This window comes from Nuphar pumila, chromosome 16 (assembly GCF_984573655.1).
Source record: "Nuphar pumila chromosome 16, dmNupPumi1.hap1.1, whole genome shotgun sequence".
NCBI lineage: Eukaryota > Viridiplantae > Streptophyta > Magnoliopsida > Nymphaeales > Nymphaeaceae > Nuphar > Nuphar pumila.
In genome coordinates this window covers 2,141,870-2,168,575 of record NC_143264.1, presented here as the reverse complement: position 1 = coordinate 2,168,575, position 26,706 = coordinate 2,141,870, and the positions used below count along the sequence as shown (strand labels likewise).

The following is a 26,706-nucleotide window of genomic DNA, read 5'->3' as shown; positions in this document are numbered from 1 at the left end:
TATTTTGATGGAATTTGGAGATCATGCTGAGCATGATTTTAATATATGAAAATAGAAGTGTTCTTATTTTTAGAGTACGAATTCCATGCTAAGCATAGTAGTATTTAGCGGGATATTGAAGTGTACTTGCTGCAGGTACATATTTGATATTGTTTTGATATGAATGATTTGAATGTATTGCGATGTTTGATGTGTCTGTATTCATACTTACATGGAGTTATTTTCTATTTAATTATGCCTTTCATGTGAAATTGTATCATGAAAACATGATTTAAATGAATGTATCATTTTATGGAATATGATTTCATATTTCTAAATATCCTCGTGATATGTATAAATATGATGTAATGGTGTTACACACGAAAATATTGAATTATCAATACATGCATAATAGTTTATGGAATTGCATTTTATGTTAAACATGTTTGTGGTATAGATGAGAAGAAAGATTACGTATTTATTGAAATAAAAAGTTACTCACAAACAATCACCAAACAAAAATTAATAGATAAATTAGATATTTTTTTCATCATAGCATTATTAAGATTCTCTTTTAACTGGTGATGATAATATCTGTAACATTATAGGACAAAATGACTACAAACCGTGAATGAATGTACTGTATGATAGTTGATAATGAGGTATCGCATGAATATATGGATGATGATGGCAGTTTTATTGAATTCATAGTGGCAAGTATCAGTACAGTGGATCCCAACGACAAAAAATCTATATTTTGAGAACTACCATATTGGCCGACCTTATTGATACGACATAATTTAAATGTGATGCATATAGAGAAAAATGTGTTTGATAATGTATTTAATACGATAATGAATGTGAAAGGAAAAATGAAGAATAATCTGAAGACCCGTATGAATTTAGAAGTAATATGTAAAAGACCAAAATTAGAACTCAAAGAGTACAATGACAAAGTACTGAAACCAAAGGCAAGGTACGTACTTAGACCAGATCAAGTAAGCAGGTATGTCAATGGTTGAGACAGTTGAGATTTTTAGATGGATACGTCTCTAACATTGCTCGGGCTGTGAAGATAGACGAGGGACAATTATATGGGTTGAAAAGCCATAATTATCATGTCATTATGCAACGGTTAATACCCCTAGCATTCCATGATATGTTAGACAAACCTATATGGGAGGTATTGTCCGAGTTGAGTAGATTTTTTAGAACATTATGCGCATCAGAAGTCGTAGTATTTGAGATAAAGAATTTCGAGGATTTTGTCGTCACTACTATTTGTCAGATAGAGAAGATATTTCTGTCAACATTTTTTGATGTTATAAAACATGTGATTATACATTTGCCATATGAACTAAAAGTTGGTGGTCCTGTGCAGTATCGATGGATGCACCAATTTGAAAGGTATATATTTTTTTATATTTTTTTCTTCAATGTTATTGAAAAATTTATTGTAATCCGAGATGTATATTGTTGACAGATACATGTTTGACCTAAAAAAAATGTTCGAAATAAAGCACGAGTAGAGGGCTCTATTTGTGAGGCGTACACTTTAGAAGAGATTTCAAAATTCTCATTTATGTACTTTGAGTCTCACATTCCGACACGTTACACATGCCCACCTCGTAATGATGATGGAGAACAATTTACTGTAGCTGACAAATTGTCGATATTTCAATCACTTGGGCATGCATTTGGCAATTGTCGATCAAGACTCTTGGAAGATCGAGAGTAAGACGCAACACAAATCTATATACTTTTTAATTGCTCAGCAATTGACTCATACATCGAGTAAGTATACTTAATATGTAACACTGAAGATTCGAATTGAGCTAATGTTAGCACTAGCGAGAGCAACAATTGCTGATGTCAACAAAGAGATGAGCACACACACGTAAAATAAAGAAATCAAAATCCATGACTTTGAATCCTCATAAAATGTCATAAAAAGCATACATTACCTTACATCACTATTTCCTTTTCTTTCCCCTTCCCACTCCTTTTTTTCAAACTCCCTTTCCCACCCCCTTTTCTCGAATGAAAAGCAACACATGGAGGCCTACACCAGCTAGCATATCTATGCACTACCCAACATGCCTTTTATTGTGTATGCACTCCATCACCAAGGAAACCATAGTTTCCACCCTGGGAAAACAAAAAAAAAGAAATGAAAAATAAGAGGGGGTGGGGGGGAGATCTTTGGCATGAACATTGCAGAAGAAGCAGATTGGAGATAGATCAATTCCCATCTCAACGTTCACTCTTTCGGAGATTCAAATCTTCTCGAGTTTCTCTGCTTTGATTACGAGTTTGACCCTCGTGATGGCTTCTCGACCGGCAGCCTTGAAGTCAAATGCGCAAATGTGCTTCTCGGGCAAGCAGTGTGACACACAGAATGTGCTGCCGTACCAATACTTGAACCCCATCAGACCTGGAGCAATGGTTCAGCTTGCCGAAACTCGACAATAAAGACGCCAGAGAGGAGGAAATGGAGGGGGAAGAGAGGGAAGAAGGGAAAGGGAGGATGACGTCCTGGTGGAAGGCATCAGTATAACAAAAATAACATGCTTTTATGAACGCGGCAAATATGTACGTTTTGTATATTTTGTGCCACATAACGCGAATCACGTGCTATCAAACATACCCTAAAATAATCATTTTCACGTAAATATAGAACACAAAAAATTAGAACAACAATAGTGATCAAAAGAACCCTAGGCCCTTTTGTCCTCTTGGTTAAAACCCTGAAAGTTCAAAGCAAAAAAATCATTCCTTCTCTATGAAATGAGACTCTTATATATATATATATATATATATATATTTTAAGTCAAGGTGGGGTTAGACAGAACCCCCTAACAGTTATACAACTATACTATTGGGTTTTGAACCTGAAACGTCCCAACAAAAGGTGGCGTGCACTAGCTGCTTCTATCAGACAAGCGAAGCCCCCATTGGTGTGAGACTCCTATATCTCTAAGAAGCAAAGCACTCCTAAAAAATGAAAATGTCATGCCTCATATGTTAATATTGCAGTTCATAATATTTTTTTCCTTGAAGGTCGGCAAAACTGCCTCAGGATTATACACCAAGGGCTTATCCCTTGCCCTCATTAATGCAAGGAGAATGGAACCCTAGCCACCCACCTAGTGGCCAAGACCCCCTCCACTGCCCCAAATCTGTAGGGGCTGGGGTGGCTATAAATTAAGCGTGTGAGGTGGAATTGTGGGCTCATTAGTTTTGATCCTTTCGTTTTACTAAGATAGCGTTTTCTTTCAAGTTTGTCAATTGTTATTTTTCACTTATTCAATTGAACATTGTTGTGGGAGAATTCCTTGTCTCAGAAGTATGCAAACTCCGATTTATGAACATTTCATAGACTGTATTGTGTTAGGGTATCCAAACATGGGATTGGAGACAGTGGACAAATGGATCGGGCACTATTTGAGCTCCCATCGTATTCTTCTTGTTGGTGAAGGGGGACTTCTCATTTTCTCCAAGCCTAGCAAAGGCTTTTGGTCATGCAAGAAATATGGTATCTACTTCTCTTGACACCCCAGGTACCACACACACACACACTCTCTCTCTAGCCGAAGCTTTCGCCGTTCTGCTCACTTGCCTTCAGATCCGATTAATCGCCACGACAAATCACGAAAGAAGGTTACCTTCAGCAATCTACAGGAGCTATGTGTGTTCGAATCTTTCGAACCCCTGTGCCAATCCTTTCGAGTGGGATCCATCTGGGTTTCCGTTCGTTGGACAAACCAAAGTTCCACTGGAACGTCTCCATTGTCGCCGGAACCTGCTTCTCCAGTGGACGACCGTTGCGAACTCATGATGGAGCGATCGTCACAGTTCCCCATAATACCATAGGCCCCTTGTCGATACTTGGAGAAAGAATCTCCTCGTGAAGATGTTAACATCATTACTCGCTATGTGCTAGAGGATCAGGTTTATGACTACTCAGATGTTGTGATCCATGACGCTTCGTATTCTGCCTGTCCTGTTTTGAAAACCTGCGAGAAAGCAGCCCCTAAAGGATGTATCGTTCTCGGCCAGCGCACAGATATTTCAATTTTATGCCATGTCATTTTTCCGACGGTTGGCAACATAATAGATATCATCATGGGACCCTTTCGGATAATCTTGGAAACTCCTCTGACCTACATCTCCTATCTCACTTCTTGTTTTGGAACAAAAGTTTTTCATTATCGACCGAATATGGCTCCCGCCTTAGTTTGTGGCAGTGGGGTAAGTCGAGAACATGACTTTTTCGAAGCTCCTCAAGCAGTGCAAATAGACATTATGCACAGAATCAATGAAGGGGAATCCTTACGGGAAAAGGGGGATGATGATCGATTGCTTTCTCAAGTGATGGGCTTTGATGTCACGGAGGTAGCACAACTACTGAGTATCGATTTATCATAATCGCAACTCCAGGAAATCTCAAAGGATCTTATGGTCTGTGCTACAACTGTGGTTTCATCAGTTAGTCAGCCTTCTCCGTATGATGGGTATTCAACGTCATCTAGTTTGGGATCTACGCAAAATAGAAGGGCTGCCAACACGACTACATCTCACGTACAAAGGAGAGATGTTGTTTCATTGCGTCGTTCACCCCGGACACGCAGACCTCAGATTATTCCAGATTGTGTCCAATGAAGATGGCTTGCTGGAATATTCGGGAACTAAACTGCCCGACTAAACGCTTATTCTTGTCCAATTGGATTAGACAGGAAAATTTGGATGTGATTGCTATTTGTGAAACAAAGATGAAAGAGGTTTCTATTGCTTCGGTTTCAGAGCTGAGGAGGGGTGCGAGTTTCTGTTTTAAAGCGGTTGTTAACCATGCTGGGGGTATTTTAATTTTGTGAAAGTCTTCATTGGGGGCGGCTGAGGTGGACCTGGGTCAGTTTTTGATTTCCATCGCTTTCCCTGTACAAGCTCTGAACCGTGTGGTCGTGCTTACTGCAGTGTATGGCCCAATTGCTCTTCTAGACGATTATTGTTATGGGAGGATCTAAATCGAGTGCTCACTCTGGCTGGTGATTGCTATATTATATTGGGAGATTTTAATTGTTTATTGTCTATTCAAGACTCAAATAATTTAGTGATGCCCAATTCGTCGATCAGAGGATTCCAAGATTTTGTTGCCGCCAATCAATTATACCCAATGCCATTATCTGGAGAAAGGTTTACTTGGTCTAACCGATAGGCACAACCATGTTGTAGGGTGCTAGATAGAGTCTTAATTTCAACTGGACTCCTTGAGATCATCCCAGATATAAAGGGGTGGATTCTTCCCCCAACCGTGTCCGACCATGGTCAGGTGATCGTGCAATGGGGAGGAGGCTTTAGATCAATTCATTGATTTTCTTTCGAGTAGTGGTGGTTAACTAGACAAGAGTTTCATTTAGTGGTTGAGGGCTCGTGGGGTTTGAGGGTTCATGAAGACAAGGCTGCTATCCGATATCAAAAGAAGCTTTTGCGCCTAGCTAAGGATATTAAACTTTGGTTGCAAAGGCAGTTTGTGAGTAAGTTTCAAGAGATGGCTGAATGAGAGGCAAAGATCTCATCACTATTCAACCTATTATCTTCCACCGAAGGGTTGTCGGACGCGCAACTGCAGGGGTTGCAAAGCAGACTTGCTGATCGGACAATGTTATTGAAACGTTGAAGGCTAAAAGAGGAGTTTAAGTGGAAGCAACGTGCTCAGGTGAAATGGTTGGCAGCAGGGGATGAAAATACTTGTTTTTTCCATTCATTTGCTTCTGATTGGTTTAGACGAAGTATCCTTCAATCGATCACAATCGACGGAGTGTTGTGGGAAGGGCAAAATCTTGTGCCAGCGGTCTTCAACTATTTCGAGAAGCTTTATTCTATTCCACCAAATACAAGGGGGTAATATTGGGCATGAGTTATTTCTTTCTCTTCAACCGGATCAGGTCTTAACCTTGCAACATAGGTTTTCAGAAGCAAAAATCATGAACGCAATTAAGGATTTGTCGGGTTGGAAGGCATCGGGAGTAGATGGTTTCTCTGTTGATTTTTTCAAAGTATTTTAGAGAGTAGTGAAGAGTGATTTGTGTACAATGGTTGATGAGTTTCATCGTAACTCTAGATTGACTAGGCAGTGTCATGTCAGATTAATCTCTCTTATTCCAAAAGAAAGCGCCGCCATAGATATTATCCCATTTCCATAATGGGAGCCTTATATCGTATAGTCGCAATGGTCTTAGCATCAAGACTAAAATTGGTGGTGTCTAATCTTTTTTCTTCTTTTCAGTTTGCTTTTATTCTTAATAGAAGAGTTCAACAAGCATATATTTCGGCTTCAGAGGTCATTCACTCCATGCACGCGAGTCGTACTTCTTACTTCGTATTGAAGCTTGATTTTAATAAAGCATATGATTCTGTGTATTGGCCTTTTCTGTCGCAAGTGGTGAATCACATGGGATTCGGTAGCCGTTTTTTCAGATGGGTGTCAGGGCTTATTACCAATGCACAAACCATGGTGTCCATTAACGGGGTAAAGGGTGAGAAGTTTTCTTTGTGGCGTGGCCTACGACATGGATGTCCGCTATCTCCGCTTTTGTTTAATACAGTGGCAGAAGGACTTGCGATGATTCTTAGACGCGCGCAGACAAGGGGCTTTCTACAGACGTTGGATATCCAAGGTTTTTCTGGTCATATTATATATACAATATGCAGACGATATGCTAGTTTTTGGAAGGGCTTCACTACATCAAATGCTTCGCGTTAGGCTTATTCTCATGTTTTTTGCAGCTTTGTCTGGGGTGAAGCTAAATGAAAATAAGTGTTCGGTCAGGCTTCTGAATGGCGATCCGACCAGTCAAAACACGGTGGGAAAAATTTTCAACTGCGCTTTAGGGCCATTGCCGATCAAGTACTTGGGCCTCCTCCTACAAGTCAAGCCAACCTCTAAAACATCATGGGCACTGGTTGTTGACAAGGTGTGTCTTAAGCTCCAGTCTTGGCGTGCAATGTATTTGTCTCTTGCTGGCAGAATTACTTTGATCAGGCATGTTTTGTCAGCAATTCCTGCATTTTTTATGTCGGGCTGTGTCATGCCTATAAATGTTGAGCACCAGCTTAAGTGTGTCCTATCAAGGTTTTTGTGGCGTGGTGTAAATGAACCTTATAAGAGGCACTTGGTGGGATGAGACTCCATCGTTATGCCAAGGACTATGGTTGGCTTAGGAATTTTTGCTTTGCGTAAAAGGAGTGTGGCATTGGCTGTGAAGCAGTGTTGGTTGGCTCATACATCACAGGATGCATGCACAAACTTCCTCCAGCTAAAATATGGTCTAATCGATTCGCTTGCTGTTCGTCGGGGGTCTCGTGGACCATACACATCACATTTGAGAAAAATGTGGTTTAGGGCATTGCGTTTGTTTCTTGACAGAGATTTGGACGTGGGGGTAGACAGATGATCTTGGCTTCAATGGGAAGTCTCGAATGCGGGAGTTTTTCAAGTCCACAAGGTCTACCGTTCTCTTTTACCTCTAGGTCAGAGTTGGATCCGCGACAATGCTTTATGGGCAAAGGGTCCATCTCCGAGGACCAAGGTATTGGCTTGGTTGATTCTTCATGACCGGATAAAGACTCATAACAATATCAAGATGATGGGTTTTCAGTTTCCCAATTGGTGTGTGTTTTCTCGACAAGCTGAAGAAACTACACAACATCTTTTTTGGTCATGTGAAGTGTTTCAAGAATTGTTTTTTAAAACTTGGAGGGCTCCATCAGTTGTTGTGTGGGAGGGCTTCTTTGCGTTAGATCTTATCCTTGGCCCTGCTATAATTAGATGCGAAAAGAAGTGGAGGACTATTTGGAGAGTTTGGTTATTTACAGTGTGGTGGTTCATATGGATGGCCAGAAATGATGCTACTTTTCGGGATGTCTTGTTCAACCTTAACCGTTTGACCCATAGGGTCTTGGCTGATGTGTATGCTATCTTACACATATATCTCAAAGACCTGCCTCTGCCACCAACCGATCCTCGTATAGATGTTTGTGGTCCCGGATGATTTTTCTGGTTTGTGTTCAGGTTTTTTCTGTTTTTTTTTTGTGTTATTGGTGTTCTCATGTTATGTTGTTGTGTTTGTGCTTGTGGGTCTCAACGCTTTGTTGAGTTTCACTTTTAAGTAAAGTTGATCGCTTTTCATCTCTCTCTCTCTCTCTCTCTCTCTCTCTCTCTCTCTCTCTCTCTCTCTCTCTCTCTCTCTCTCTCTGTGTGTGTGTACACACACGTGCAGTTAAAAATCTAGACAACCATTTTCTTGATAGATTTGTTAGTTCTCTGTAATCAGAGAAACTTACTAGCGTTTGCAAATTTTGATATTAGTCATATAATCTTGGAGACTTGCACTCTTAGTTGTAAAATTTGATATTGCTAATGTACATAGAAATTCATTCACACGGGTTTAAAACTTGATTTACCACTGTTTAATTGTAAAAACTTTCAAGTTACATTATACATTGACATTGATCATCCGAGAAATTTCCAAAAACTAGGTTATAGAATATTATATAGGTGATTCTGATTAACGTATTTGTTGCCATTTTACAGAAAACCTAAGCGATAAATACCGATCTGCCATGGAATATGTAAGGGAGCTGAGAGCATTAGGTTTCCGTGTTGGTCATGGGATTGAACAATGTCTTGTTGTGCTTGTGTTATATAAAATTCGAGGATCATCTTCAATTTCCCTCATGCAGGCTTTGAATATCCTGAAGAATACATCAGGCAGATTAAGTGAGTTCTAAACTCTGCTTAATGTGGTTATATTGTTTTTAGTTGTGCTGGTGCCAACATGTGACACTAATGAAGACATAAGATCCATTTTTCTCCAGCATTTTTCTCCAGCATGGGAGAATTATAGTGAGTTGTGTCTCATTTTGGGCAGGAATAGAAGTTCTCATGGGAAATCTCTTTAATCTACTCAGTTTAGTGCTGATCAAAGCTCTCTCTCTCTCTTACACATTCATTGTTTAGAGAACCTTGAGACGGTTTATTCATGTTGGCATATACCCCATTGGCCGTGGGTATGTTAATGGCCAACCTAGCAGTCAGGAACCTCAATGTCACATTATTGTTGCTCATATTTGTCACTGTCCTGAAGGTCACAATGGAATCATTTGAAGAGACATACATGACATGAAGAACATGATTTCCATGAAGAAATTTTTATATCATTTTCTTGATACAGCATTGTAAGCTGCACAGGAAATTGTTGAAGGGTTTCTTTGGAAACGCAAGGGAGATGCTTTGTGAAGGTGGTGAAATTCATGTCACCCACAAGACATCACCTCCTTTTAGTGACTGGAATCTGCAGAAGAAAGCAGAAAAGAGCGGCCTCATCTTGGTAGAACGTTATCCTTTCTGTATCTGTGATTATCCAGGTTATTTCAACAAGAGAGGGTATGGTGTGGTTAGCGACACATCATTTCCGGTAGGGAGGTGCAGCATTTTCAAGTTCAAGCTGAAACAATGAGAAACAGATCTAGGATTACTTCATTTTGCAAGTTGTATTGTAAATAGATCGCCAATAGTATTATCTGCTGGTGCCAGTGGGTGATCTTGAACTTAAAAGACTTGTATGTGGGTGGAACTGTGTCTTGACTGAAGTTTATCTGCTTGGTGCTTGTAACTAGCTATCTTAAATAGAGGCATGGACCGGGGTTCCCTGTCTGAAGGAAGGGATTATGATAGCTTTTATGTCACCACTAATGCAAGATTTTATTGAGGAGCTTGTTCATGCCTGACTTCAAGATTGAGCATTTAAGCGTGGCGGTTGGATGGGTCTAATTGCTTTGTGGGACTATAATGCAAGATCCAAGTTTGGCTTGGCACCCTTCTAGCAATCCAACTATCTTGGTCAAGCTCTGTTTTCTGCCCCACTTTTCTCACCCAAATCTCAGTTTTTTTCTGTTTCTTATGCTACACATGTACACAATGTAACGCCCAATATCTGACTGTTCTAATTAAGACAGTATTAATGTATCGATATAGGAAGACAAACCATAAGAAAGGCATCAGCAAATGATAGTATCTATCCCAAACAAAGCAACAATGGCCAGGAAATGAAGATGAACCGCTTGTGGCTCACCACGTTTGTATCGGTATCCATCAGACCGGTTTAAATTGAACCGAATCAAACCAGTTCGTACCCACTCAGTCAGACCAAATCGGTCAAGGTGTCAACCAGACCCAGTCAGGTCTAACTGGGTCTCAAAGATCAGTGAAAAGATTATGTTTTTATGTCCAAATGGAAAAAGCAACCTAGGGTGCAACTGTGCTATGATTAACCATGCAAGATTAAAAACGCATGAAAAAAAGAAAAAAACTGAGAGAATAGAGCAAAGGCAGCCATGGCAGAGATGTTAGCCAGAGAGAATGTGCCTCTCCATGAGACGACGAGAGACAAGACAAGCGTCTGAGAAAATAGAGCAGACTGCTTCCAGTTTATGCTGTTCTGAGATGACGGCACCGCTGAGGTCAACTGCGTAGCCAGCAAGGTACGTGGTTGTTATGGTGCTGAGATGATGGCACCGGATCAAACCCTGCTGGCACACGGGTGTGTCTTTAAGCTGGGCCACGTAAAGCAGCGTGGTCGTTGAGAGCCACCCAGGTTTTTCTCGCTTCGGCCTGTTTGTGTTTGGGATTGGTAGCTGGGATGGGTGATTATGGAGTTTATGCATTTGAGAAAGCGGTAGCTGCCAAATCCATGTAAGTACAAAGAAGAAAAGGCCTCACATGTCATCCCAAATGCATAAACGCCCATGGTGGTTTGACCAAGATTTTGTCTAGGGAACACCAAATGCATAAACGCCCGTCCCAGCACCGAGATTCCAAACAGGCCCCAAGGGGTTTCCATCAAAGAAAAACAGTTTTCCATGAGGATGGCTGCTGCCGTTGCATTCACCTGTTGCGCTTCACGAGCCTCTTTTAATTCGATGGGAGAAGCCTAAACGCCGGCCATAGCAGCTGTTCCAAAAAAAAAAAACAAAGTTTCATAAAATCTAATTAATAAGGTTATACACCATATGCACTATATATACTTGAAACACACAACTATTCAACTGAGTCCTTTTCCTTAGTACTGTGCAGCATTGGATGGAAGGGTTGTTCATTCGATTGATAAGAAGTTATGTTAACAATAGATGGCACAGTGGGTTCCAATATTGAGAAGAAAGATGACAACCCAAAAGAAAAGAAGAGAGGGCATTATACGAGCTCCCAAAGGATCCTCCTTGTTGGTGAAGGAAACTTCTCCTTTTCCCTCAGTCTGGCAAGGGCCTTTGGTTCTGCAAATAATATGGTGGCCACATCTCTAGACTCCGAAGGTATCATGTCTTCTTTCCAATATATGTTTCCTTTTTCTTTAAATGTATCATTGGAATAATGTCATGATTTCAACGAAAAGTAGTTTAACATGAAGTCAAGTGCTTATCTCTTCTGATACACAGCCTGTTTGACTACTGAAGGCAGGTTTCTAGTCATCAACTTAATGAAGGAATTTTTTATGCAGCACTGAAGCCGCTGCTGACAGCCACCCATCTCAACATTTCTCTAGATGTAGACCACACCCATCTTGAGAGATGCCAAGATGGGTGGCTGTCAGTGGCGCCGCATCATGCAGCACCGCTTCTTAAAATGTGAGCACTTAATCTATATACACTGACCTATTTGTTTCTCCTGCCAATGTTTGGAAGGTGCACTCTGTTTTGCTTATGGTTCTGCCATTGACAATTTGGTAGAGCTTCGAAGGTTGGGCTGCGAGCTTCTTCACGGAATCGATGCAACGTCGATGAGCAAGGATTCTCGTCTCAACACCATGAGATTTGATAGAATCATCTTCAACTTTCCTCATGCTGGCTTTTTTTGCGGAGAAACTTCATCCTTCCAAATTGAGTGAGTTCCAAAGAGTGGAGGCTAACATCTTGAGTGAGTGAAAGTGCAGCTTCTCATCGACTAACCCAGTTCCTGCAGGCCTGTGTCTATGTATATCTAGCTCGAGGCATGGTAAGGTGGTCGGGACCGAGTACTTTAAAAAGCACTCGGTCCACACAAAGCACAGATAAAATCCATGATGGGTGTATGGAAAATACAAACTGTGCAAAACACAACACAGAAAATCGCTTTCTGCCTAGCAATTTTCTGTGTCGTGTGTACTCGTGCCCGAATCCCGATCAATGGATCTGCTAAGGTCTCGTTACCACAATTTTCGCCCTCTAAAACAAAATCTTGTAATAAAAAAAATGGTTTTGACAGGAACATTAGCATCTCTTTTTTTTGTAAAAATGAGGAGAACATATAAGAAAGTAGATAAACCATATAATAAAATATACAAGTGTAAACATTGTCGTAACAGCTTGGTATCTTGCATATGATGATGTTCTAAAAATATCCTTTTCATATCAGGATTTGTAAAATCTTCGATAAAATCACGATATTTTCATTGCCAATATTTGGGACTACTAAGATCATGACCCTGTTTAGCTGCACACAATTCTTTCTCTTATTTTATTTCATGAGTCCTCTGTTTCTAAGATGTCCAAATTGTTGGTGAGACTAATCACCGTTGCTATATAGGTTGCACAGGACTTTATTGAAAGGATTCTTCAAGAACGCGGTGGAATTGCTCTCGGATGATGGGGAAATACATGTTACCCACAAAAAGGGCCATCCATATAACGAGTGGAATTTGGAGGAAGCAGCTGAGAAGTGCGGATTGGCCCTCACAGAAACTGATCCCTTCTTTCGGTTTATGTACCCTGGCTACACCAACAAGAGGGGAAGTGGGGATCGTTGTGATAAAAGATTTCCCGTTGGATTATCGTATACCTTCAAGTTCAAGTTAAGGGACCAACCAACTCCAGTGGTGTCCTTCACACAGGTTGATGAACCAAGCTAAGGTGTCCTGTGATGCATTTTGTAGTTTTGTGACTGAGTGTTCTGTCAAGAGTTGAAGGGAAATTAGTGTGATTTCGTTAAGCAAGGAACCTAACTAAATGCATGTAACAATTGTTCAAACACAAATGCATCTAGCTAGTTACAACCTGACTAGACCAAAAGTGGGCCTTGCTCAAACCGGCGTGAAACAAAATATGTCTAGGAAAAATCAATGAGAGCTCCCCCCCAAGGATCAGGTGCAATGTGATCCTTGTGCTGCTCCACTTGATCACTCACCATCTTTGAGATACAAGCCTGTCAGTTGTGGGGCTCAATGGTGGATGGAAGGTGATCAGGTACAGCAGCACACGAAAAGTGTGCAATCACGTTACACCTGATCTGCTCGAAAAAAAAAAACAGATGACGGGTGAGCCAGTTTCATCGCCAATTTGGTTTTGGGGATCAAGGTTATTTTAATAATTTGGAATCGCCAGGATAAGGGTGACACAAGAGAGGACAGTTATGACCCTCACGATCATAAGACTTACCAGTTAGGACTGGATCCTCTCACCAATAATTTTGCCCCCAGAATGATTTGGTTGGACCAAGGGTAATTGAGCTGAGAATGAGCCAAGCTTGAAGTGCTCAAGTTTGGCGTGTACTCATGGTGAAGCCGTCTTTGGTTTGAACTTCTGCCACGCCCGAGCTCAATGAGTTGAGTTCAAGATTGTTAACAAAAAACATTCTGCATTTCAAAGTTGAGCTCAAGATTGTTAACAAAAAACATTCTGCATTTCAAAGTTGAGCTCAAGATTGTTAACAAAAAACAGCTTGTGGTGGCTCGCTTGTAAAAATAATGGATATATATATAGCGATTGGTATCTGCGAAATCCATATATAGGTACAAAATTCGTGGTCAAACGCGCTGACCGTCCATCATGACGTTGATGGATGGCCAGTGCAAAAAAAAAAAAATATGATTTTGCTAAGTTTTTCTGTTGAGGGGGCATTAGTGGTGACAAAATTATTGCCACTAATGCTCTTGGAGAAAAAATGAGCATTAGCAGCGACAAAAATCACCTCTTATGACGGCCATTTTTGTTGCCGCTAATGCTTTTTTAAGCATTAGCAGCAATAATTTTGTCGCCGAATGCTCTTTTAATGGAAAAACTTGTCATTTTTATGCTGTTTTTTTTTTTTGCACATGACAGATCATTGTGCGACCAGCGCAATTGACCACCAATTTAGTACCTAAGCATTTCGCAGCTACCAATTGTTTTGGGATGAAGGCGTAGTTGTTGTTGTTTTGTTGTATATATATATATAAAATTGTTTGTATGAATCTAGCCATCAAATGCTGTATCTATGCATATATCCTAAATAAAGCATGTCTATTTATGCATGCTTCAACTCAAAGACTATTGGAATCTGTCAAAAGAATTCTTTAATATCTTAATAGAACCATGATGCATGGTCTTCATATCCATAAAAGTAAATTCATGGGTGGCGTCCCTTGCAGCAAGGTCGAAGCTCGGTGGGCATGGGGACCTCAAGGGTTTTACCAACCCGAGGCGAGCAAATGTGTGGTCGGTGAAGGGGGATTTTCCTTTGGATTATCCAAAAATAACAAACACATTCACCATGGGCTATTCAAGGAGGCATAGCATGTGTAACCGGGTTTGACTTTCACAATTTTTTCCCATTTTTTGTTTTAAATTTTAATGCGAAGAAAACCATCATTATGGTTTGGACATCCCATTATGGGCTGGGTGTAGGGTTATCATCCGACCTGGTTTACCCAGATCCAACCCGAACATAACCCTATGGGGTCTGTGTATGGTGATAAGTAAGAAGACCAGGGCTCACACCCAAAGGTCCAATTAATACATGGACCCGGGTATAGTTTGTGAAATTTTATACCAGACCCAAACCGAACCCAAGTTCCAATTAAGACGTACAATTTTTCAATGTAAAAATCATAAAAACATTGTTTTACCGTATTTGGTTCATGAAGTTCTTATCGCGTCTGGGTATGGTTTTTCTTAGAATGGACTTGATTAGACCCAAGTTTGGACCCATACCATACCCAAAAATCTGGTTCCACCTGTCTGAACCAAACCCAACCTGTTGACTTGGCCTTTGCATAAAATTCCAAGAGTTCTCCGACCAACCTACTGGTGAGTTTCTCAATTGGCTTTGGAAGCATATTAGTATTGAGGGCAAAACACCATATTAGATGTTCTGCCCAACTCGGGCGAGCCACCCCTTATTAAACCCAGTGTACCCTTATTAAAAGGGTCCAACACATAAAGTATTCGGACACAGAACAACACCTCTTTAGCTTTAGCGTTGCAGCAAAAGACGAACACCCCAGGTCTCAAACTCTCAATCTGCTTCAATTTGAAAACCTTAAGCCAACCCACTTAGCCGGGTATGCAATGCCCTTATGGGTGAGTTTGGCAAAAGTTAGGATTATCCAACCCAGATTGGGCAAGCTTGCATTTGTTTTACATTGATATAGATCTGGGTATCAGGATCCATAATGGATGTCACACTAAATGTGGCTATCATGAGTTTTTTTTTATAGGCAAGCTCGGGTTAGTCCGACCCCTACCAGACATCTCTTAAGCCCCATGTGTCAGAGGGATTCGAACCTAGGCATTCAGCTTTGCACAGGACGCCGCTTACCACATGGGATACCATCTCAGTGGTAGCTATCATGATTTTCTTGACATATAGAATTGTAACAAATTAATTTTTTCTCAGAAAATGTTATTATGTATAGGATTTAAAAATAGAAGAAAATGCATAGAAAAACATAAATAGTGTAAACATAAAAAAAAAAAAGTTCTATGGTGTTTAATAACGAAACATGATTTATTGAATGCATATCGCGTTTCAGGCATAAGGCTCGATAAGCTTCTGCTGCCACTTGTAAATGTTTTTCATTCCAAAAGTCTCCACCTCTTGTCAGTTCTCGCAGATACTATAGGAGCTTGACCTTGATGTTCTTGGCGTCCCTGTTTTCATCAGGGGTGCCAGACCCGAAACTGACTTGAGATGACAGTACTGAGTCTGGACTTGGGTCTATTCGAACCCATCATAAGAGAAACCATACTCGGATCTTATAAGGATTACATAAACCAGACTCACACCATACACGATAAAATAATATGTTTTTTTTTTATCATTTTTACATTAAAATATTGCGGATCTTATTCAAAACTCAGGTCTAGTATGAAATTTCATAAACCATATGTGGCTACATATATTAATTGGACATCCGGATTCTAATCAAGCCTTATTATTTATCACCAAGCCATTGGTGTTAGGACAATAAACCCATCATACGGTGGGGCCCACAAGCTTCGTAGGGTTGGATACGAAAGGCTTGTCACAATAGCAATCAGATAAAAAAGATTTCATGTATTAATATTATTGGTTTAATATCACATGGCTAACAGTAACAAGGTGACAGATAGATCTTGAATGGATAACTTTTTACCAAAAGATGAGACGTGTTATTAAACCAATAAAAACTATTACCAATTATTGTAATCTTTAATTTTTTTAAAAAAAAAATTTGCGTTGAAACGACAGCCGAATTGTTCCTTTTTGAATCAGCTAAGAGCCGATTCGATCCGATTAAGAACGATTCTGACAACATTGATGCAGGCCGATTTTAGCAACATTAGTAATGGCCTCATGCAACTAGAAGATAAGTTAGGTAGACCTTAGGGTTCGAATTTGCAACGTCCCAACACAAGGTGACGTTCACTAACTACTCATACCAGACAAGCAGGACACCTGTTGGCAGGGGTGGGCATCGGTCCGGCCCAGCCTGTTTAATTATTAACGGATTTGATTTTTGCCTGGTTTTTCAACGGAATCGGGTTTGAAGAGAAGCCCATGACCTGGCCATTGGCCCAACGGGTCAATGTGAAGCGGGATGGGTCTGGCCTGGCCCGGCTTGACCCAATCTTAAATTGCATAAATGCTTGACTGAAATTATGGGTTAATGAGAATATGAAGTTCTCATGCAACTAATTAGGTAAAGAGTAATATCCAAGGATCTCTCGTCCAACGGAAACGTGATACGCTGAATCCTAGTGATTCAATCGCACCCTACGTACAAATTCATTTTGTGTTTTTTCAAAAGCTTGGTGATTCAAACTCCACTAGATCCCACGATAGATTCTCTTTATTTTGCAGGGGGGGAAATTCTCAAATTAGATACAAATGTATTTATATTTTTTCCTGATAAAAAATGTATCAACAAAGAAATGGCACCTCAAATATTTTTCCTAAAAATGCTTCATTGTCAAATCATCCACATCCAAATCTAAATCCATAATAACTTCTCGCTTTCTTAGAAGAAAATTATATCCTTTTGCTCTCTACTTGCTTTCTTTGGAAACGAGAAAACCAAATTGGAAGTTCATGCAAACCCCATTATTTTCTTGTGCATGCAAGATGGCTTTTGGTGGCTCACTAAATCAATTGGCAATGTGGTGCAAAGACTTGCTATCCTTTGTGATAGTTTCTTATCTTAAGATAGTAAAACCTCATGCAAAACCACACCAAGTTTTAGAATTTTGAGGAAACACCAAGTTTGAGAGTTACGTGAATCAACATGGACAAATAGATCATGCCGAGGGTTACTGGAAACACTATAGGAGGATGGGAAATGCATTTCTCGAGAAATCACTTTTGAAACAAAAAACACCACATTTTCAAAACCCGCAGAAAACTCCAAAAAAATTATCGAAAACGTGTAGTGAGAAACACGTTTTTCATAAGCATTTCTCAAAAGTTTTCACAGTACATATACATGTTTATTATGTTTGGTAAGTTTTTTCTTCTTGCTAAACGTTTTCCATTCGTTTCTTAATTCATTTCCTGATTCGTTTTTAGTTTTATAATTCTCATGCACCTGAAAAACCTTGTTTCCTGTTTCTGTTTCTCAAGACATTTTCGGTTATTTCGTTTCCCTTTATCGCAACCTTGACCATGCCCCTCTCACTAAATAGATTCTCAAGTATTCCATAATTTCCATTTGAACTGTTCAATCAATACTACAGATTTATATTCCCCCTTTCCGTAGAGCCAGTTGAGTCCAAATGACTGCAAGCAATTTACAAGCAATTTTCATAAAAGACAAAAACCCTTCCTAAAATTAAAGACAGAAACAAACACTTGCAATATCATATTTGCCAAAAAAGAGGGTAACATTTGGGACACTTGCTACTGCCCATGACGACACAAACAAACGCCTTAAAGTACTCTCTCTCTCTCTCTCCCGCCAGCCCCTATTTCCACCGACGCACCCCTTTCTCTTTCTATTTCTCTTTCTCTGAGTGGTTGTTTTTCTAGAAATGGTCGCCCCCACCTTCCCCTGTTTCTGCAATTAAGGGACTACCAAGAAGCCTCTGCTCTGTGATTAAGGGGGAGGAAGAGAGTTTTGCTTGCTTGCTCCTTTTAGACGACCAACAGAGCCTAAAAGGTATCGATGGGTCGGAATGAGCGAAATGGGAGGAAACGGGTTCCAAAGAATCCGGCGGTGGGCCCCACGACACTGAACGCCGATCCCTGGAGGGGAGGATCGCCGGGTTTCCTCACCAACCCCGAGTTGTTGCGGTCCTTAGCCTCCCTCTCCCTCTTCAACCCTCCCAGTACGCGTAAACACCCTCTTCCTTGAAGCTTTGTCTGTTTCTTCTTCCTTTTTTAATCTCTCTCTCTCTCTCTCTCATTTTTTCTCTTGTTTCTTTTAACTCTTTTCTTTGTAATATTGTTTGGATTTTTGCTAATCAGTTATTTGGTTGGATTTTTCTCTGTCATTGATATTATAGCCGATACAGTTATATGCTGCATGCTGAATGTTTACATGGGTTTAGTCTATAGGGATAGGAAGACCAAGAATTCTTTTAGATTAAGGGTATGTTTGATGGCTTGTCGTGGGTTGGACGAAATGAACAAAAAGAGCTGAACACAACATTGGTTCTGTTCGTTCCGTAACAACTGTTCCAAGTCCAACATTTGTTTGGACCGTACTCAAATACTATGTTCCAAATGTCCGTTATTTGATGACGATGTGACAACTTGAACAGTCATGGATAATGGGTCAAATTACTTTGTTTTGGATAGTATGAATAGTCATGGATAATGGGTCAAATTACTTTGTTTTGGATCGTATGAATCGACCCGTCCACCATTTTATATATTTTAACAAGTTTATTATGGTTTTTTACTCGGATATGGATCCAATTGAGAAATTATATCTATTTTAGCAGATCATTCAACTTATAAAAATAATAACAAATAGGTAAGTGACTATTTTATCTGATTTATGTTTGATGTGGACTTGAGCTTCAAAAAGAACAAACATCATATCAGTTTAAAGTAGAACCATTTAGTTATTTCATATGAATACAGAAAGAAAACAAAATGGTTTGTAATTCAGGTGTGCTCCAATTAGAATTCATCAAATGTGATAAAAACAAGAGATGAGGGATATTGCAAGAAAAGCTTCACATGAACACTGCTGAAAGAAAGCAAATATGAACTTTTGAAAATTTACAACAGAAAATGTGGAGTCTATTGTTAACATGTTGAACATATTCATCATATTGAAAAGAAAAAAGTTATCAAGACGACAAAAAGGCTACAAAACAAACATACTCCAACTTTCCATGAAACCTAACCACCTTCATCACAGATGAGAACAATAGGAACTGATCAGATATGTCATATCTATCATAGGCTCAATGAAATGAAACAATATAGGTTAGTTTTTAGAGCTATAAATGAACAAACCACCTTAATCATATGGAAACATTTGATAATTAAGACAAAAAAGATCCATTTTTATAATATGGAAAGCACAATTATGAATCGTAAGTCACTAAGATGTATCACACAAATATATATGTAACTACATATGGATAAGAAAAACCAAGTGAAAGAAGAATAGAAGTAACATACTAAAGTCCATAACAAAAGAAGAAAAACTCAACGCCAGAAGCTCCTCTGTTTCAACTCAACCAACTTCTTTCATCTTGCTATCCTCATTTTCAACCTACTCCAATGTTGGCATATCTGTGTCCTAAGTCCCACCAACCTCATCCTCTCTAATGTTCAAACCCAATTTCAACATTCGATATGAATCCGTGTAGAGAAGGTGTTTGAATCATCCATGCTGCATTCAAAATTGAGAAGAGTCATCTTATACAGCAACAACACTAGATCTTTCACCGATTTGTCATTCTTGTAAGCCTCTAGTCGCTTCCTCAGCTCCTCTATCATCGGGTTCTCAGGGTTGATCTCCATTTGTCGACCTTTCCATTGAGATTCATGTCGCAACAAAATAAAAGATGTACGTATTCCACCAAAAAAATCAAGAAATCGCCATCAGCATCAGCACATGTTGATCACTGGCAAGGATGACATGCTGATAATGAACACTGACATGCTGATCAAGTTCACCAAGTTTTATTAACTCTAACATACTACAAAATTCTATAGTAATGGACGGTTGGAAAGACCATCATTAAGGGAAAACAAAAAAAATTCGTAACACATGCAACACACTACTACTTGGAAAAATATCACTGGTTTTAAAAAAGTAAAATATGCTAAATTCATTTTCCTTTTTGTTATAGAAATGTCCCTTATTAACATCACCCAAAATAAAAGGGTAATATGAGTTCGTTACTTGTTAACATCCAAAGTCTATCTCACCGGACGACGACTCCAGTGAGGAATGTCCTGCAACAAATTGGGGTTTAGAGAAATGAGGAACAATGGGACTCCAACGAGATCAAAAGGGGGAAATCGATCAGGAGAAGTTTATCCTGATCGAAACACCATGATCGATCTCCCAAAATCTGAAAAATTTCAGAACTGAAGCAATGAAATCAGGGCCTGGAACAAACCCTAAATTTTGAGATTGGTCAAAAACAAGAAGCTGAGAGAGAGAGAGAGAGAGAGCCTGGTCTGTGACAATGGCAATGGTCTCTCTCTCACATGGAGCAGCAATGGTCTGCAACAATGGCGAGAGAGAGAGAGAGAGAGAGAAACCCCAAAACAAACCGACGATGATCTTTCTCATACTGCTGGTCTGTGATGATGGCGAGTAGGGATGGAGGTGCACCCAGATGAAGCACCGACTACAACCCTGCTTCAGAGTCGAGGCACGCCCGTCGAAGAGATTTTGTTCCCCTCGTCCCGGTTACTTTTGTAACAGGGGGGAGAGTGGAATGAAAAGTTCATGTGTATAAGGATGCAGCGGACGCGCGGAACACCATCCGCCGCGTCCAACATTTGTTGGAAATCGCCGTTCCCAGCGAGATTTTTGTCTGAATCACACTAGGAAGGGCACATCAAACATACCCTAAAGGAACCGTTTTCACATAAAGAAAAAACACAAAGATTCAGATCAACAATAGTAATAATAGCAACCCAATGCCCTTTTATCCTCTTGGTTAAAACCCTGAAAGTTCAAAGCAAAAAAAATCGTTCTTTCTTTGGAATCCGTGCGACTCATATATATATATATATATATATATATATATATATATATATATATATATATATATATATATATATATATATATATATATATATATATTAAAGTCAATCTAGGGTTAGCCAGACCCTACCAGTTATACAACTATACCATTGGGTTTTGAACCTGCAACGTCCCAACACAAGGTGACGTACACTAGCTGCTCCTACCAGATAAGCGGAGCCACCCTTGGTGTGAGACTCCTATTTCTCTAAGAAAGCAAAGTTCAATGTTTACACTAACATAAAAGATCATGATCAGGAAGCTTTCATAAAAAATGAAAATTTCAAGCTTCATATGTTAATCAGCAGATGTTAATATTGTTGTTCATACTATTTTTTTTCATTAAGGTCGGCCAAATTAAACCACCCCGGGATCATAGCCCTCATTAATGCAAGGAGCTGACGCTCATGAGAATGGAACCCTAGCCACCGGCCTAGTCGCCAAGACCTCTACACTGCCTCAAATCTCTTGGGGATGGGTGGCTATAAATTAAGTGTGTGAGGTGCATGGTGACAAATATCGTGAGATTTATGAAAATCTCATGAGAAATTTCCTGAAAGTTTAAAACGGCAATTTCTCGCGAGATTTTCAAAATATTGCGAGATTTATGAAAAAACATAAATATCATGATTTAAACTTGATATTTACATTTTAAACGGATATTTATCTCGATATTAATAAATTTTATTAATATTTTCTTATAAAAAATCATTTTTATATTTTTTAATTTAATTATTATTGCCAACATTTTGCCAAAAAAAATGCAAGATTTATGTTTTTTTTTTTTCAAGTTCTCGCATGTTTTTGAAAAATAAAAAATTGCCGATAAAAACGTTTGTCACTCACTACAAGAAAAATGTGGATTAGTGATGAACGCTATCTGACGCTAATCCGTTTAGCGACTGATTAGCTATGGATAGTGTCCGGCATAATTTTTTGGTCGCTAATTAGCGACAGAACTGATCGGTTGCTATTTCCGTCACTAATTTGCGATAGATTAGTGAATGTCATAAATCTGTCACGAGTTCATCGCTAAATAAGCACGGATTTGGTTTTGCGATAGATACATATTTGTTGCTAATTCATCGCTATTTTAGCGACGGATTAACGATGAATTACATTCCATCGCAAAACCAAATATTAGTGACGGATAATATCCATCATTAATCTGTCATAAATTAAAAAAAAAATTGTTTGAAATATAAATATCGAGAAAAAATTTCTCGTTATACAATTTATATAAGCTGTGTATAAAAGACAAAATGCACATAAAAAATGCATATACAAAGTAGGTGAAACAAATTTAACACAAGTTATAAGTGAAACAAATTTAACAACCCAGTATAATCCTCGTCAAGTTCTAATTAGTTATAAGTGAACATATACAAATAGTTTTGTTTGAAACAAGTACGTAAAACAAATTCAACACATGAAGCTACTCCTCGCCAAGATTTGGATCATCATCCTCTTTATTGTCTCGATCTGCCCCTTCATCCATGCCTCCATCAGCTCCTCTACGCTATCATCTCCACCATCCTACAAGAGAACCGAAATGATTGATTAATTGTTAAGAGAGGAAAGAGAAAGGGCATATGAAAGTTTTTTATTGTTACCAACATGACTAATTGACTGCCACACGTCATTAGTTGCATACACTGAAGCAACAAAAGAACATAAGGCGATAACCAACATTCACAGTGGATAGCACACATGGTAAATAAAAAAGGGGACAAAACACAACCAAGTAAACCAGCTAATTATTTATTTCTGACGTATGGGCATGGTTTTAATTTTTAAAGGTTCGTTTTACCTAGTAGACTACCTGCAAATGTTTCTATAAAGGTTATGAATACATCCCACCTGAGGAAACCATAATGACTCGTGCATCAGGGGCTGCTTTCTCCAACAATGGCAACATCAGTTCTGTCATAGCATAGCATAAGTTGCTATGATTACAGCAAAATTCAGTGCCAAGCTAAGAAAGAAAGAGCTTTTAGCTGAGATGAACATGATGTAATAAGAATAATCGATGCATATATGAAGCAGCTTAAAATAGCTCACACCCTGTGAAACAACACTAAACATAAACATACCCTTCTGCAGTGGTAACACGATTGTGCTCCATCAAACCAGCGTTATTAACCTGAAGTTAAATTTAACCCATCAGCCCTCCAGTCTCTTAGTACTTCGAATCCATTTGAAAGAAACACAAACACTATTATAGGCAACAAAATTCATAAAAGTCCCTTGTCAAAATAACCAACAGACATTTAACCAAAACAATAACACAACATCATAATAACCACATGTCATCAGGTTATTTAATTTGTGATGATACCAGACAATCTGTTGGCACCCATAAGTTACGATAAGTGGTCGGATTTTCAAAGCGGCAAAATATGATCCAAAATATTCATGCATCACAACTAATATATGAAAACGAACAAGGCCCAAGACATTTATCATACCAAGATATGTAGCGGCTGATCATTTGAAGAAAACCTAAATGCAAATGACTTTATTTCACTGATTGAGGAAAGGTCACAAATCTGCAAACAAGCAATTTTTATTGGTTGGAGCGAGCATCTTTCAAAGAAATTATGATGCAAGATTGCCAGAAGCCATATATACATCTAAGACCAGTGTCATTCAAGCTTCCAAAATACCGACTGCATTTCTTTTCTTTTCATGAACTGAGCAGTAAAAGTGTCTTATAGACGCAGCGCCAAGTTATGTCTTAGTCCACAAGTTATTTGCCCATAAGGTGACCTGCAATTGATCCAGAGCATCAATGCCCTCTTATGCAGGGACAAATTCAAGGAGAAAAAAGGGCAAAGTCAATCCAAATAACAAAGCGATGATAAAGAGAGCAGATGATCATGCCACTCAAGACTTACAAATAACTCTAAATTCCACATTCTATGGTCGGCTTGTTGTCACCCCGTGTGGACATCAAAATGTAGATATTTCTCAATCACTGCAATAAATCCTCAATATCAATACAACAACATAGCCACAAGAAAAACCTTGAAATTTGAAGGAGAAGATCAAAAGAAAAATGTCATCTTCAAAAACCCAAATTCAATGGAACCATTCTTTGGTAGAGGAATCATCATGATAAACTGAGATTGCTTAGCAACATTAAAAACATCTTCTGAGTGTGTCCCCAAGTTGCGTTTTTTAGTCCAAAGTTATCAGCAACAATGTAGGAAAAAATATCCAAGTGGGAAAAACAAGTACAACAGAATATGAAAATAAAAAGATGTTAGAAGGTCAGCCATGAGCAACAATCCACATGAAGGAGTTGGCCCTCTTACATCCTATAGGCTTCCAGATCCTGTTCCATCGAAAAAAAAACTCCCCAAGAGAATCCCCTGCTAACGAAGAAGGGAAGGAAGTCGTCCCTAGGGTTTGTGGTCCAACGTTTAGGATTTAGCATTCAGGTTAAAAAAAATTGCATGTTAGAAGTTAAGTGTTAGGATTTATGGTTCAGGTTTAAGATTTTGGTTTTCGAATTTAAGGCTTGCAATATGGGAGGGAGAATTTTGTGCGCCGTTCTATATTGAAAAGTAGCAACGGAAATATTCCATCTCAAAATCTGTCGCTAATTAGCGACGGATTTTGAGACAAACTTTTTTTGTCGCTAATTCCGCAACTAATTCCAATTTTAAGAACGACTAGTTTTCTCTAGCTAATCCGTCACAAATTTGCGACGAAAATAATCCGTCGCAAATTTTCATCGCTAATTAACGTTTTTCTTGTAGTGACTATGGTGAGGTGGAATTGTGGGCTCATTAGTTTTGATCCTTTCGTTTTACTAAGATAGTGTTTTCTTTCAAGTTTGTCAATTGGTATTTTTCACTAATTCAATGGAACATTGTTGTGGGAGAATTCCTTGTCTCACTACTCGTTATGACTCTTAGAAGTATGCAAACTACGTTTTATAGACTGTACTGTGTTAGGGTATCCAAACATGGGATTGGAGACATTCGACAGATTGATCGGGCACTATTCGAGCTCCCATCGTATTCTTCTTGTTGGTGAAGGGGACTTCTCATTTTCTCTAAGTCTAGCTAAGGCTTTTGGTCATGCAAGAAATATGGTAGCTACTTCTCTTGATACCCCAGGTACCACTCACTCTCTCCACACACACGTGTAGTTAAAAATCTAGACAAGAAACCATTTTCTGGTTAGATTTGTTAGTTCTCTGTAATCAGGGAAACTTACTAGGGTTAGCAAATTTTGATATTAGTCATATAGTCTTGGTGACCTGCACTCTTAGTTGTAAAATTTGATATTGCTACTTTATTTACATAGAAATTCATTCGCAGTGGTTTAAAACTTGATTTACCACTGTTTATTTGTAGAAACCTTCAAGTTACATTACACATTGACCATCCTAGAAATTTCAAAAAACTAGGTTATAGAATATTATATAGGTGATTCTGATTTACGTATTTGTTGCCATTTTACCAAAAACCTAAGCGGTAAATACCGATTTGCCATGGAGAATGTAAAGGAGCTGAGCGCATTAGGTTGCCGTGTTGGTCATGGGATTGATGTAAACACTATGACCAACAATGTCTTGTTGTGCTTGTGTTATCTAAAATTCGGCACGATCATCTTCAATTTCCCCCATGCAGGCTTTGAATACCCTGAAGAAGACATCAGGCAGATTAAGTGAGTTCTAAACTCTGCTTAATGTGGTTATATTGTTTTTAGTTGTGCTGGTGCCAACATGTGACACTAAGTTTCTCATCTAAAATAAGGATTCCAAGTTCCAACAGAACTTGTGAAGGCGACTTCTCATGAGAATAAGAAGAGAACGAACTTGAAGACATATGATGGTGGGTCGGCGATGAAGTTGATCCACGATCCGCGATCCAAATGGATCTCAACAAGCCGAAACGGGTGTGTGACAGGCAAGTCTAACTCGCAGGATTCGAATAGAACGACTTGGTTTTGTTGGGAGCTAAGTGGGTTCTCAGTTCCCAAAGTTGGAAGCAATATCCAACAGACCTGGGACAGACAGAACACACTGGACATTTGTCTGGGTGAAGGGATTTTATCCAGACTGACACGGACAAGACAGACAGTCGTTGTAGTCTAGCCACTGGACTGACAGTCAACTTCGGAGGAAATTTTGGACCCTCAAACGGCTGAGTTTGGGAAAAGTCAAAATAGAAAAGTTGTTCTTTTATGTGTTATCTTGCCAACGAACTAAAATTTGCAATTTTTTGAC

The 26,706-nt window shown here is 39.1% G+C and overlaps 2 pseudogenes; both read left to right on the top strand.

Annotated features, from left to right (window-relative positions):
• Positions 1-3,384: 3,384 nt before the first annotated feature.
• Positions 3,385-9,497, top strand: LOC149812650 (uncharacterized protein At4g26485 pseudogene; annotated as a pseudogene).
• A 1,656-nt stretch (positions 9,498-11,153) lies between these two features.
• Positions 11,154-12,920, top strand: LOC149812649 (uncharacterized protein At4g26485 pseudogene; annotated as a pseudogene).
• The last annotated feature ends 13,786 nt before the right edge of the window (positions 12,921-26,706 follow it).